Source organism: Juglans microcarpa x Juglans regia, chromosome 6S (assembly GCF_004785595.1).
Source record: "Juglans microcarpa x Juglans regia isolate MS1-56 chromosome 6S, Jm3101_v1.0, whole genome shotgun sequence".
Lineage (NCBI taxonomy): Eukaryota > Viridiplantae > Streptophyta > Magnoliopsida > Fagales > Juglandaceae > Juglans > Juglans microcarpa x Juglans regia.
In genome coordinates, this window is record NC_054605.1 from 11,879,793 (window position 1) to 11,895,654 (window position 15,862).

Genomic DNA, 15,862 nt, shown 5'->3' on the forward strand with positions numbered 1-15,862 from the left:
GTCTCTCCTAGAGGCTTAAACACTACTTCCTTTTCAAAGCACTAAATGCTAGCATGGTAAGTAGCTAACCAATTCATTCTTAAAATTATATCGAAGTCATCATGTCCAACAGTATCAAGTCTGCTAAAAATTTCCTACCCTCAATATTAAGCTCACATGACCTAAGTACAAGATTGGTCGCCATAGTATCTCCCAATGGAGTTGAGATTCATAACTCATGGTCAAGTTGTTTAGGCTTTCTATTACAATTGTTAGCAAGTTTACGAAAAATAAATCCACAGGATGCTCAAGCTACAGACGGGGGAGGTGACATGTAAATGTTTTTACCCACAAAACTACTACGTGAGTGTCTAGTTCCATCAAGCAATCAATTCCCAATAATAAGAGAGATGGTGTTTCACACGGTCCACAAATAGACGCGTGTACTATTCATGTGAGAGGGATATGTGCTTGTGGATCTCGTGAAACCCTCTAATAGTTCGTTTGGATACTTTGTTTGTATTAAAAAACTACCTCAATTCATCTTATATCATCATTATAACTTTTTTAAATTTTCACACAAAATATAATAAACAATTCAATTTTTTCAAATTCCAAAACATCTTTCCTAAATTTCCACACAAAATATAATAAATAATTCAACTTTTATTCTACTATTCACAAACTATCTCAACCCATCTCAACTCATCTCTGAATCGAAACCATTCCTTAAGACTGGTTTGAATTTAGAAATGAAATGAGATTATTTTAAATGAAAAATAAAAATTAAAAAAATATTATTTTTTAATATTATTATTATTTTAGGATTTGAAAAAGTTGAATTGTGATTTGAAAAAATTAAATTGTTTATTATATTTTGTGGTAGAATTTGAGAAAATTGTAATAATGAGATGAGATGAAACACTTTCCGAATCCAAACGAGGTCTTAGAATATCTCAAAATATTGTGAATAGTGGTAAAATAGTTTGAGTTAAAATATTTTATTAAGTTTTGAGAAATAAGAGAGAAAGTTTTGAATAAAAATATTCTAAAGTTAGAAAATTGTTTAAAATAACTTTAAAATATTGTTTTTATTTTGAAAAAGATGTATTGTTTTTTATGTTTTGTTTAGAAGTTTGGGAAAGTTGTATTGGATTTTGTATTTGGATAATAATTAGGTAATGATTAAATGAAAATGTTGAATAATTGAAATTAAAAAGTATTTTGTGTTTGAATGATATTTGAAAAGGAAATTAAAAAAAAAAATTCGAGAATATATAAGAACATCTCATGTTGCCAAACAAGGCTAAGAGTACGTTTGGATGTTGAAGTGAGTTAAGTTGAGTTGATAAAATATTATTAGAATATTATTTATTTTTATTATTATTGTTTTGAGATTTGAAAAAATTGAATTGTTTATTATATTTTATGTTGGAATTTGAAAAAGTTGTAATGATGAGTTGAAATGAGTTGTATTTCCAAACGAAGCCTAACTCTAAAGATTTCATAAACCAAAAAACCAAAAACAAAAGCAAGTGACTTAACTTATTCAATTTATAGAAAATGATTCGTTCAATTTAATGGTGGTGTGCGCTTACAAAGCCATGGGTTTAGCACATAGAAATCGACTTTTAGATCTTCACATATATATATATATACAAAGCTGCTTTGATCATAGTTGGAATCACATGTGTAACATTTATCTTGATATTATGACTTCGAACCAATATCATAAAGGGTACCATTTATCTTGACATGACATGACATTCTACGGGACTTTGTAAATGGAATTAGGGAGTACGACAATATTCAACCCAATTGTATGAAAATGCTTGCTTCGATTTGGTCGAGAAGAGGAATATCCAATGAAGCTTAAGCTTTGATGGTCCCCATAATCTTAAGGTAGAAGTACTGCATCAGTCCACCTGGGATCCACATGACTCAAAATCCACCATCAACTGGTTCAACTTCTTGTTGCTTATCCTCTGTTGAATGATCCTCATAACTTGTTCATGGCTGTTAAAAACCAACAAACAATGTTGTCACGGTAGAGTACATGTTAAAAGAAACGTAATTTGAACGTCCGAGCATCTTTATTGGTTTGACGAAATGCATCTTTAAAATTTAGTTAATCTCACATGAATTTGTATTTGCTTATTTCATTTAAATTCAATCTCCATATTGGATTATCCATTTACTTTCTATATAATAATAAAATATTATTAATTTAATAATTTTTTATTTAATTTATTTTTATCACATTTTTAGTTCTACCAATTAAATGTCAATAATAATTATATTCTAATTAAATTAATTTAATATTTATCAAATTTATTAAATATTAATAATAATAATAATTATATTCTAATTAAATTAATATTAATATTTATCACATTTATTAAATATTAAATTAATATTAAATATTAATATTAATAATTATTATATTATAATTAACTTAATAATTAATATTCTAATTAATATTCACTAATTAATTTATTTTTATCACATTTTACATTTAATAATAATAAATCGAACTAAATTTTTTAATTACAAGAAATACAAGAAATTACAAGAAATTTCTTAATAATAAAAATGCTAACTTGCCTTAAAAAAGAGTTTGGTGGACTCGGCCGAGTCGGGTTACCTGGCGCTGGGTCTTGGGTTTTACGTACATGTTATGCTACTACATGGGCCGGTAGGATAAAATTTATATGCAACATGGAGTACTAGCAAGGTCTGACCAATATCGTTGCAAATAAATAACTTCTATTAGGAAATATTGTAATTGTATTGGGAATTTCATAAGTTACAGGAGCTCTCACCCAAAGCCAGTCCAGGGTAGGTCAAATGTATTACTCACTGCCATTACAGCCTATGAAGGAGGAGTTGGCCTGAAAACACATGTTGAACTTTAACAAGTTAGAAGTATATTAAAACTTAAAAAATAAGCAAGCAAAAACTGCATCATAATTGGCAACACATCTGAATTCAATACAAAAAGCAGCTAGAAGTGAGAAATGTTCAAAATCAAACTATCAATTTGAACCCATTTTTATTATCAAGTAAAAGCAAATCAAAATACTGCCCTACATGAAATCTAGTAATGACAGAGCTTCCTCCCAAAATGACTAAACTTCTCTAAAGTCACCACACTACAAGAAAATTGATTTTTAGGGACGAAATTTGTTATGAAATTTCATCCCTAAAAGTCATTTTTTGAGACGAAATTTCGTAGCTCAGGTATTTTCGTCTCCAAAAATACCTGAGCTACGAAATTCGTTCTAACGGAAAACTATCCATTCGAACAAGATATTTTGTGATGAACAAAATCGTCTTAAAAAAAGAAAACCGTTCGAACGGAACAAAATAGATTCGAACATGGAATTAATGTCCGTTCGAACAGTATATATTTGTTCAAATAATAATATTGGCTGAGAAATTAATTTATTTTTCCAGCGGAAAGTTAATAACCGTTCGAACTTAAATTTATTTGTTCGAACAGAAATTTTTTCAATTAATTTTTTTATTAGTATGGATTTATGCATATATTTTTCCCATTAATTTGTTATCATTTTCAAAATATAAAAATGTGTATATATTATATATTATGATTTGCAGTGAGTTAAAATATTTATAAATTCATAAATTAATTTTATGTAATTAACTTCAAAACTTTATAGTGATTTCTATTATGTTAAATTTATATAAATATAACTTTAAAGATAGTATCATTTTTTATATTATCATGAACGGCAAGTAAAATGAAAAAAGTAAACCAAGTACTAAACACGAAAAATAAAAACCATACATTAGTTACATCTCAAATATATAATGTTCAATACAACATAAAAAAGAAAAATAATAACTAAAACGATCATTGGGTCCTTAGTAGATCAACATCCTCTTGCAACATTTTAATAGATCCTCCCAGATCCCTAAACTTCTTCATGATGGGCTCAACGAACTCTACAAACAAGGCTCGTACCTGATCCAAAGTAGCCCCAGGAGGCCGTCTCTCAACAGCAGCAGCACCACTAGAAGCTGGATCTATGGGAGGATTACTAAGTTGTTCTGGTGCAGCCTTCCGCAAGTACCCCTTGCTCTTGCTGAATGTGATCTTGTTAAGGGGTCCCATCTGTGGCGACCTCCGCTCAATGGCCGACACTGTAACCCCCGATCGGAGTAGGAGGTTAGATATCAGCGGTGCAAATGGTAGACTATCTCCACTGAAAAATCGTGATTTCCATCGAATTCAGAGTAATAAATACAATGCTAGATCAATGGGATCCCCCTTGCTATCCGCAGTAAAAATCTGGCTCGATCGATCCCAAAATCAGTCGTGTGTTTTTTCGAATTGCTGTTATAGCCAACAATCAAATTAAGCATTCTAAAAACTGCTATACAATCGGTCTGTCGAATCACCTTACTCCCATCATATGGAGGAGCCGATGGGTCTCGCACTAGTTGACGCACCTGATCGTCTGTGAGACCATCATCAGGTAGATCCTCATCCTCACTACTATCCTCACTAGTATCCGAATCTATATTCAGGGCTAGCGTGGAGGATGCGGCCAGTGTGTCGGAATCAGATGGTGCAGCCGCTAGTCTCCATGTAGCCACTGCAGGATTTGCGTCGGCCACGCGCGGCGTGTCAAGGAACTTAGCAGTAATGCAAGGAGAGAAATTAATACTTACTCCCTGGACCGATAGGGTGTAGAACAGAGTATCAGCACTAAGTTCTCCCATGGCACGGTAGAACTCACTGACCATCTCTGGATATGCAGTCCCCCGCTGCTCACAGATCGGTATCCATCTCCGCTTGGTTAAGATGAACTGTATGCTCCGTCCCTCCCATGAAAGATCGGAGAAGTCAGACAAAATGACTGGATGCTCAACAAGTATCGGCCTCGTCTCCTGAGCATGAGTTGCTCCACTACTTTGGCTGGGCTGATCTCTCGCACGTTTTCTTTCGCTGGATGCCATTAATATACTGTTTAACCATAAGGAATGTAAGAATATAATTAACCATAATATTTAAATTATATTATTGAACAATTATAGTTTTATGAAATGAATTGAAATAATTCGTTCGAACGGGACATATTCTATTCGAACTAGTCAAATCTATTCGAATGGACTGTTCTGTTCATTCGAACCGGTAAAATTTGTTCATTCGAACAAATTGATGTTGTTCGAACAGAAATAATGTTGTTTGGCAACTAAGCGTTCGAACGAACTAGAGTTAGTTCGAACGGAAAGAAGCCAAACAGCCATGGCTGAGTTGACTCAGCCTCGAACTGAAAAACTTCCTATCTAGATGTTATCCTTTTTTTTAATTGGTATAAATGATTAAGGAGTGAAGCCCAATCATTTTTACCGATTATTTTGATGTTATTTCTACGGAATACACCAAAATGGGTGGATTTCGGATTCGAAATCCATACCCCCAAACACAACCCATTCGTGCAAAAAACTAAACAATAGAGGTGGAGAGTTGACCCATACCTCTTAGAAGTTCAAATATGGTGTTGCTACAGCAGTTGAGTGGCGGTTTTCGCGGTGGAGATAAAGGGCAAACTCGGAGGCTCTCGGCAGTTGCTGGTTCGAATGAGAGAGTTTTGTGGAATTTTATTCGAACTACGTCTATAATGACCGTGGCGTCTCGTTCGAACTGGATAAACATCCGTTCGAACGGTTATTATATTAATATATTTATAATTATATTACTAATAGTAGTATATAATAATACTAATAATACAAAGTACAAAAGTATAAAAATAAAACTAATAATAGTATTATAATACTTTTAATTAATATATTTAGTATATTATTTGTAAATATATTTATTCTATCATACTAAGTACATACTAAGTACTTAGTATATATAATTACAATAGATTAATTATATAACTACTATATATAAGTTATGATAACTATACGAATAAAATTATCATAATATTATAAAACTAACTATAGTTACTAGTTATATAACTGTAGTGTAAGTACTATATATAGTTACTATATAGCTATAGTAGTTATTGGTTATATAGCTACTATCTATAGTGTAAGTATTATATATATAGTTACTATATAGCTATATCTATTATAAGCTATGATAACTATACAAGTTCATATAATTAATATAAATATAGATATAGTAGTTATTAGTTATATAGCTACTATATATAGTGTAAGTATTATATATATAGTTACTATATAGCTATATCTATTATAAGTTATGATAACTATACAAGTTAATATAAATATAGATATAGTAGTTATTAGTTATATAGCTACTATATATAGTGTAAGTATTATATATATAGTTACTATATAGCTATAGCTATTATAAGTTATGATAATTATAGAAGTTAATATTGTTAATATATAGGTACTACAGTATAAGTATTATAAGTTATGATAACTATACAAGTTATCATAAGTATTTGTAACTAGTTACTATAGTTACCATAGTTACTAGTTACTATTATAAGTTACTATAACTATACTTATTATATTTTATATTACAAGATAGTAAGTTATATAATATATAATGCAAAATCAGAAGACCAAAAGTATATATATATATATATATAGATATATATATATATTAATAAGTACTATATATTAATAGTTAGTATATAATATAAGTATTATATTAACTATTAGACTTGTAGTACATTATATATTATCAATTATAATATAAAATAGCAACTATAATATATAGTTATTATAGTTGCTATTTTAACTATATATTATTAAAATATTTTATGATTGGTTCGAACCCAATAACGTCACGTTCGAACGGTTTTATCTCGTGGAATGTGTTTGGAGGGAAACTTCGCGCCAAATACTCTGAATGTTATTTATTCAAACGTGAAAATTAGTCATTCGAACGCACTGGTCAAATAGTGTTACGAAAATACCCTTTGAGCTTGTCTACATTTGAAGAATATGCCAAAGAATATTCTGATTTGTTAGTTCGAACAATAAAATTACACGTTCGAACGTGAAATACATCGTAACAAATTTGGCGCCTATTCGAAATTTTCTTGTTCGAATGCGTAAATGTCCAGTTCGAACGGGACTTCACAGATTCAAATACCTCAACCTCCAGTTCATTTTCACAGTTGATGAAAATTTATTTAGAGGCAGGCGATTTTGTGTGTGTGAGAGAGTGTTGTGGAGAGAGAGAGAGAGGAACAGACTTAGTGAGAGAATGGATTCTTGAGAGAGAGAGGAGAGGTTTATAAAATGTATTATTTTTTTTGTTCTATGTTTTTATGTATTTCGAGTTTCTTAATGTTAGTTTATTGCACATGATTTAGATTTTCTCATAATATGTTTTATGCTTATGTAGGTATTGTGGATTGATACTTTTGTTTAGATTACTTAAATTCGAGGTAATATTTATAATTTTTAGATTTTTGATAATTTATAGTTTTTAATTAATTATGTTAAGATTTTTGGTATATTTATGTTTGTGCAATCCCATTTAAGATGGGCACTCTGCCAATATACATCTTATGAGATTGGTTTTGTGAAAATTGTGTTTTGTGGCAAATGTTGTCTCTGTTTCGTATATAGAATCTGGGTTAGTCCCGTTCAAACGCTATAATGTTAGTTCGAACGGGATCTTGTACGATAAGAATCTTATTCGAACAGCATCCTAGTAATTGCTTAAATTATAATATAATATAATTATATAATATAGTAATTGCTTAAAAAATAATATAACATAATTATAAAATATACTTATAATATATTTAATTAAAATAGAAACTTAAAATATAGATATAACATAGCAATTGTTAATAGTTAAATTAATGTTTAATACTTATAAAAGATTTAATTATAAAATAAAAATAATTAAATATAATTACAAAATATTATGCACTAAAATTAAATTAGAAACTTAAAATATAGATATAACATAGTTACTAATTGTTAATAGTTAAATTAATGTTTAATACTTATAAAAAATTTAATTATAAAATAAATATAATAAATATAATTACAAAATATTATGCACTAAAATTAAATTAGAAACTTAAAATATAGATATAACATAGTAATTGTTAATAGTTAAATTAATGTTTAATACTTATAAAAGATTTAATTATAAAATAAAAATAATTAAATATAATTACAAAATATTATGCACTAAAATTAAATTAGAAACTTAAAATATAGATATAACATAGTTACTATTTGATGGAAGGGTTACAAAATGTGATTTGGAATGTGATTTTATTGTATAATTGTATTAGGAGTTGGATAGTTTTGAATTTTAAGATTATTTTTATATGTACATAAACCTTAGACCCGTTTGAGAGTTGTGGCCAAATATTCTCTTAAAGAATGTTTGGGTACAACTCTTGAATTGTCCAAAGTAGACAGTTTGAGATTCTATCATCTATACGGCAGATATATTCAGTTTAAACTCGTGTTAGTCCATTAAAATTTTGGTTCAGCTATTCCTTACATTCTTTAGATATGTGGTCTGTAAGTTTCTCGGCCCATTAATAGGGTTGACGACTTATCGTGACTAGCACACTTGGAGAATTGTAGGGAAATGCTACCGAAATTTGTACTAACATTAGAGTTTAGGACTGAATATATATGGGATATAGACGACAGTCTCTCGAATGGGATAGGATCAACTACCTTATAAAAGTCACGATGTTTTTTTATAGTGTTTATCCCATGAATTAGGTGTTTCTTGATAGACATCTGACAAGTAACGAAAATACAATGGATAAAAGTTGGATGCTACTGGGAGATAGACTTGGGCGAGACTATAAGGAGTATGCACAAGGGGTGAAGTTTTTTATAGAGTTTGCTCGCATAAGTGTTGACAGTCGAGGATTTATAAGATGTCCGTGCAAGAAGTGCAAAAATCTTAATTCTTATAATTTGGTGGTAGTGGAGGATCATTTATCTGTAAATGGAATTGATCCTAAATACTCACATTGGGTCTTACATGGCGAACCATTTCCCAAATGAGTTAGATTTAGCAGTCAAACCAATCAAATGGAGCAAGATAACGACATCGACATAGATGACATTAATGTGGATGATCCTGATGATAGTGATGATAATGGAGAAGATATGACTGAGATGTTATTACTGTTAAGCCCTATTTTATAATACGAATTTCATACCACTAAATTCTATTTTTTTCTATATAATAATATTTATTGATATATGTTGCATTGAAATATGGTGAAAATTCAGAAGAAATCTCACCAAAATTGTATGCTCTAGCATGTGGTCCGTCCAGGCGGGCCATCCAGTACTCAGGATGTTTGGTGCATGGATATAGATTTCCCAGAATTGATAGAGAAAAATATAGAAAAACTCAAAATTGTGGGGTCGTAGTCGAAGGAAGCTATGGGGATGATAATAACATTGACTTCTACGGAATTGTGGAAGATATTATAGCGTTAAAGTACGTAGGGGGATATATGGTCTGGTTGTTTAAATGTAATTGGTGGGATGTCTCAAATCCTAAGTTGGGAGTGCGTAACGATGATTATTTTGTGAGTGTCAATACATCTCGCACATGGTATGAGGACGATCATTTCGTTCTCGCTTGCCAAGCGAATCAAGTTTTTTATTTAGAAAATCAAGAGTAAGAAAAGCCATGGCGGGTAGTGGAGAAGTTTGCACCAAGAAATGTATATGATTACATTCTAGAGGCAGACGAACCACATGAAGAAGTTGATAGTCCAGCAAATGAAGAAGCATATCAAGAAAATGAAGTAGGCAACAATCTATTTGTTGATCTAAGCCAATATGATATGGTCTCATTGCGTAGAGAAGATATTCAATCCGAAGTAATTGAGGGTGAAATATCGGAAGAAGATGAATCAACTGAAATGTCTAGTGAGGATGAGGGCGACTGGTCCAGCAAAACAGATAGTGAATGAATTTCAAATATGAATTTTTGTAAGTAATATTAACATATAAATGTTATGATAACGTTTGTTTGAATAATAATTTGTTATAATTTCAAATAGATATGTCTCCCAAACACAAAGCAACACGTGTGTCATCCCCATCCATTACTGACTCCCCATGTGGTTCAACTGTCATGAATAGTGAGCCAACATCATCAGGCCCAGAATAAGGTATTTTATCAAATAACATATCATATTTTATTCTCAATTTAAGTAATATATCTATAAAATAAATTAATTTAATTCAAAAGTTATGCTTTAATTACTGTATAAATAGTTGTTGTAAGCAAGTGCCGAGGTAGAGGCACTACGAAGGGTGTCTGCATAGAGAAAGTAAGGAAAGTTGGTAAAATCAAGGTTGATATTCCTGATGATCACACCGGTGGTTCCGAAGATTCGGCAGCATGGCTTGCTTCTTATATTGGTACACTTACTCGCACGTATGCACCGATTGCTACATTCTCTTGATCTAAAATTCTCCAAGATGTGAAAGACCACATAAAAAACCGTTGTTTAGTAATAAGCTACATCTCAAGCAACTAAGTATATAACATGTTACTTTCAAGTTACTTTGTATTTATGCTAATTGTTTATAATTTTTTGAAGGATGAGTTTGAGCTTAATTTTGGCCGAAGAGAGGATCGATTAACGGTTGAGGAACTGATATCAAATGCATTTCAGAGGTACAAAGGTCAATGTCATGCATATTATAAGAAGTTCAGTACTACAATAGAGGCGCGCCAAAATCCATTCCAAAAAATTCCACCAAACGAATGAGAGAAAGTTTGTGATATGTTTGAAGATCCTGCTTATCAGGTAATATCACTGCTATCTTTTTTTAATAGTATATCATAGATGTATTAAACATATAGACTAATACTTTTTTTTAGCAACAAAGTATTGTGAACAAAGCAAATAAATCAAATTTAAAGAAAAATCATCATGCAGGTTCTCGATCTTTTCATCGTTTGTCTAACAAAATGGTAAGTTATTTTACTACCTGTAAAATATTAACATATGATACACATTTTCTGATTTAAGTTCTAATATAAATTTTCTTTTTTCAGAAAGAAGAAAGTTTCGCTGACTATGATTTGACCCAATTGTATGCTAAAACACATAAAAATCGTGAGGGTGTTTAGGCTAGTCCCGAAGTAGAGGCAAATTATGTAAGCTTAAGTTTATTTAATTCCATTGTCACATAATATTTTTGTTACTTATACTAACTTTAATGTTTTTGTTTTTGTAGGACAAGATGATATCTCTTAAGGAAACTGTTGCGGATCCATCTGATGCATCATTTGTCAACAATGCTCAGATCCTTTCTTAAGTTCTTGGATCACTTTCTAGATATTTGAGGAGCTTAGGACGTTGCGTAAAACCATCCTCATCATCATCATCCTATTCTCGAGCCAGATCGAATGACGACAAGATTAAAGAATTAGAGGAAGCAGTACTTGAAATAGAACGATTGAGGTCCAAGGAAAAAGAGTTGCTGGCCCGATTAGATCAAACAGCGGATTTGGAAGCGAGATTTGAAGAGAGGATGCATTTGAATAACCAAAAAATATTTGAACAATTCCAGTCAATTATGTCCCAAAACTCTATGCCACCACTATAGTCTTCAAATTTATATTTTCTTTCATTGCTATTATGATGTTCCAAAACATTTGAACAATTGATGTTTGAATTACAAATTGTGTAATATTAATAAGATATTTTTAATTAAATTCTGATCTGTATGATTAATACAGTTCGAACGGTAAATTATCATTTGTAATTTCATTCGAACCAAAACAGACTCATTCGAACGACAAAAGAGAAATACGGACGTTCGAACAATAAATTATTTGTTCGAACAACAGTTATGTGCAAAACCCCGTTCGAACGGATATAATTTCTGAAAATAAAATTTCTATTCGAATAGACATAATTTTTGTTCGAACAAAAGTCGTTTGAAAGATTTATTAGTTCGAACGCATAAAATCTATTCGAACACTCCGTTTGTTCGAACATGATCAAATATGGACATTACTTCAAATGAATATTTCATTTTGTTCGAATGGACATCTCGGTTCGGACAGAGAAATATTTCATTCGAACAATATATTGAGACGAAATCAGTTCATCTCAAAAAAAAAATATCTATTCGAACGGTTTTGACTTGATCCATCCAATTTCGTCTCTAAAAATAATTTTTTGAGACGAATTTTTATTTTTGTCTCCAAAAAATTTTTGAGACAGTCTTTCCGAGACAAATTTGAGACGAAATTTTTTATCTCCAAATATAATTTGGGATGAAAATTGTGTTTTTTTAGACAAAATTTTTTATCTCAAAAAACACAATTTCTTGTAGTGCTAGTATGGCAACACCTATTCAAAAAACTTGTTATATTCAACATTCTAAAGTGTGATTAAGACCTGAAGCATCCTTTCCCATTTTGATTTTGTAATCATTTTCCATAAAATTACTGGAATAACTTCCAGTTCATCAAAAGCACTGAAAAAATCAGAAAGAACCAACATCAATAAAATCCCTATCTGGTAATAGAGCGTGTCACATATCTCGATCTCTTATGTAGGGAGAAATCAAACTAGCAATGCATATAACTCCATAATCTGCAAACAGCTTTGCTACCTATCCTGAAAGACAAAGCAAAAAGAAGCAATTAATCTATAAAATTTATAATCCAACAAGCATCATAATATAAGAGTGTTTCAAGTATCAATACAAAAGCAGGAAAGATTTCATTTTGAATACATAATCAGAGTATTTGTCATTTACATTCTAAATGAGATAAAAACTCTGTAAACAAAATAATGAAGCTAGTATAGTTGCTAAAGGCATAAAAATTACACACTAAATTTTAAATTAGGTTGTTAGCAAAGATTCCACATGTCATGAAACTCAATCAAAGTTAAAGAAATAAAACCCCATAAAAATTACGGACCGTATTCTTACCTAATCAAGTACAAGAATTTCACAAGGTGGTCGATGGATGCTGATAGAAGTAGACCAGCTGGCAAGCATTTTGGTATACCAATAATTCGAAATTAGGAAGAACAAAAAATATATAAATAGGAAAATGAATATAAAAGTGAGTATAAACATCCGAGAAACCAAAATAGCTGCTACATTTATGAGTTATATTCACAACTATCTACCAAACCCACCATCAAGGCGCTAAGAATTTCGCTTAATTGGATATAAAAGCTACTTTCCTATATGCTGGTAAACAAAAGCAGAGGGTTACTCTATTCTGGGTTGGCTTACTGCATTGAAGGGGAGGCGACGGAGCATGGGGGTGGCGTTGCGGCTATGTGGAGGGCTGACTTGCAGTGGTGCTTCGTCGTGGAGGAAGGTGGCGCAGGGCTTGGACGAGGCTCTTGAGCGAGACCCGTGCGGGGGAGAGCAGATCAACGATGAGAGAGAGGGAGTGCTTGTGGAGGGGCTGCATGGGGATTGTTGGGGGATAGCTACGACGGTAGCTGGAGGTGGTGCGGCGACACTAGGAACTCGAGAGAGAAACGACTTCGAGGGTGAAGAGGGAAGGAGATATGCAGGAGAGAGAGAAGCCGTGAGGGAGGGGCTTGGTTGGGTTGGCCGGCGACGGTGGGTCGACGGCGGCCTGCAGTGGCAGCTGCATGAAGGCGTGAAGAGTAGAGATCGAGGGAGAGAAGCAAAACGGCACTGGGGGGAAGAGAGAGAGGGGAGGGAAAAAAGTGAGTATAAAGCATTTTGGCGCTGAGTGATTAAAATTGAATTTTTACGACTAAATTTACATCACCGGAAAATGGTCCTTTTTTTGTTTTTGATTGTTGCGGCGATTTTTCGGTCGCAACAGGAAAAAAAAATTGCCGAAAAAAACTAATTTGAATATTGCGGCAAATTATAGTCGTCGTAGAAGATAAAAAAATCGCTGTAAAAAATCAATTTCAAACTTCGATGTAAAAACTTTGCGACGACATCAAAATCGCCGGAAATAAAGGTTTTTTTGCAGCGATTTTATTTCTGTCAAACATAACATTGCTGGAAAAAGACCTTTTTCTTATAGTGCCCTGGCAACTTTAATATATATATAACCTAGTAGAACCTAGTGACTAAATAAAATTCAAGACTCTATCTTAAAAAAATATACTCCTCTAAAAAAAATATATCTTAAGTCATTCTTATAACTAAATATTGAAGCCTAATATCTCATAATCATGTAATCAGCCACTGCCACCTAAAATAGAGAAGATCAACTCCGCAAATTTGCTGCCTTGGAGGGGATAACTCCTTCTATGGCTTCTCCTCTTACCATCTCAAAAGACGATAGAGGGCGCAGTTAATATATTCGTTCTTTTAATTTTAGTTATTTGAAAAATATGTTTTCATTATTTTCAAATTATTATTTTTTACATCTCACGCACGTGTGATCAATCTATGAGATCATAAAATGTGTCAAAAGACTTAATTAATGGCTTTTATTCATTGAAAAATATGATCAAGTAATTTAGTGAGTATAATTGATTTTTTTTAAGATATTAACTTCAAATTTCAAATTAACCATTAATTTTCATGTACTTTAGGTTATATGATAACTCTTTTACCCAATTAATGTTATAAAAAAAATATACATGTTTATTTTTATAGCAACTTAAACATTCAATCATAAATTAATCGTTATAAAAAGTATTTTTAGATTTTAGTAATTGACCATTTTTATGTGTTTAATTAAGTTATGTGATAATTTTTGGACAAAAGTAATATCATACAAAATATGCATATTTTTGTACATTTGCCCCAAACTTGTATTTATTGCTTTCTCACTAATGATAGACAAAGTAATTTGATCAATATCAGCAAATCTTGCTAATTAATGAGTCATGCAAGCCTCCTTTTGAAAAAGAATAGAGTTTGTACCATTAAAAATTAATTTTTTATATAGATCTCATATATATATACACTTATTTAAAAAAAAATATGCAGTATTTGTGCACTCTGTATATGATTAATTTCGCTTAAAAATATTATATTAATATACAATATTAATCGTACTCACTAAAAAAATTGGCAACTACTCTGTCGCATGGATGATCTCGCTTTAAATGAAAAAAAAAAAAAAAAAAAGGAGGGAAAAGGAAAAAGCAGAGACATATATATATATTCTGTATTGCTTTATTCATGAAAGTAGCCGATAAAGAACCTAGAAACTAACCAGTACGTGTTTAGGGAAATTATATGAATATTTATATCATTCCCTTTCTTTGTCCTTTAGGGAAATTTGTCGGTGAATTAGGCGGCTAGAGCACGTACGTACTAAGATAATTGCACGTTGAGCATGGTGTGCCAGCATTATTCCTTCAAAGTTATAAAAGGCTAAAGATCATTAACATTGATCGCCAAAGGCTAATTAAAAATGGATTAAATGCTAGCTAGCTGATGCTATATATATACATCCAATTAATGAACTACGTACTATTTTTTATAAGAAAATTATACTCAACAACTTTACACTACACACTTATTTTTATTTATTTTTATTATTTAAATTTTTTATTTCAACATATGTATGATATAGAACTGCAGATTAATAGCTTATATATATATATATATATATATATATATATAGAAACTTACAGTGCCTAATAATTTTTTTAGCGAACAAGCCATGAATTTTATTTTTGTAAAATTTTAAAGACCCACTATTTATTTGAATAGTTCGAACTTTAGTTGAAATGTTCTTTCATAATCAAGTCGTTGTCTTGCATGCTGCAAAGTGAATGCCAAAATCGATCATGTACGTTCGATGAGCATCCAAGAAAAAAGGAAAAGCTAGGCGGAAAAAAGAGAGGATTATGAAAGAAACAGATTTGTGCAATTATTACATGAGTTAGTTCTGCAGTACCAGACATGATGATATATGGGACCAAAGAAA